The 464-nt window shown below is 39.0% G+C and overlaps 1 protein-coding gene across 2 annotated transcripts in view; it reads right to left on the minus strand.

Annotated features, from left to right (window-relative positions):
• The window catches only part of LOC138026177 (protein mono-ADP-ribosyltransferase PARP14-like), a 21,885-nt gene extending 21,646 nt beyond the window's left edge, over window positions 1–239 (minus strand). The window contains exon 1 of one of the 2 annotated variants that reach the window (XM_068873397.1): window positions 1–239. This exon is cut by the window's left edge and continues 50 nt beyond it. The gene's annotated coding sequence lies outside the window, so the exon portion shown is untranslated. The other variant, XM_068873396.1, reaches the window with a different exon arrangement.
• Between the last annotated feature and the right edge of the window lie 225 nt (window positions 240–464).

Consider the following 464-nt stretch of genomic DNA (forward strand, 5'->3'; position numbering starts at 1 on the left):
TTCTGAAGTTTATGACACCGCCACCGACTGCTCGAAAGATTGCAAATAATTATAACTTCCTAAATCTTTCCTCGTTAGTGCTTTCCCGAAAACTCGAACTCAAATTTGATGTCCTTCCATGTCTACGTATACAAGTTTGTAAAAAGGCTCTCCATCGCAGAATAATTCAAATCAGATACTAATCGCTTACAGCATTATTCGAATCAGTGGGTGAGGTGATTAATTCAGTGAAAATTTCCGAGAAATGGGCGAAAGTACTAAAACTCACGGGGAGGACTGAGTGAGTAGTTTTTTTGTTTTTGTGCCAAAAGACTTCGGTTTTCGGTCTTGGTGTTGCTTGTGGTTTTTTAGCATCTGGTTTTCGGTTTTCGTAGAAAATACTAGTATTTTTGTTATCCGATGTGCTTTTTGGGTTTCTCTCAGATTTGAGCGGAAACGCTGAAGTTATTGAGAGGAATGCGTGA

The sequence above is a fragment of the Montipora capricornis genome, chromosome 12 (genome assembly GCF_036669925.1).
Source record: "Montipora capricornis isolate CH-2021 chromosome 12, ASM3666992v2, whole genome shotgun sequence".
NCBI classification, from domain to species: domain Eukaryota; kingdom Metazoa; phylum Cnidaria; class Anthozoa; order Scleractinia; family Acroporidae; genus Montipora; species Montipora capricornis.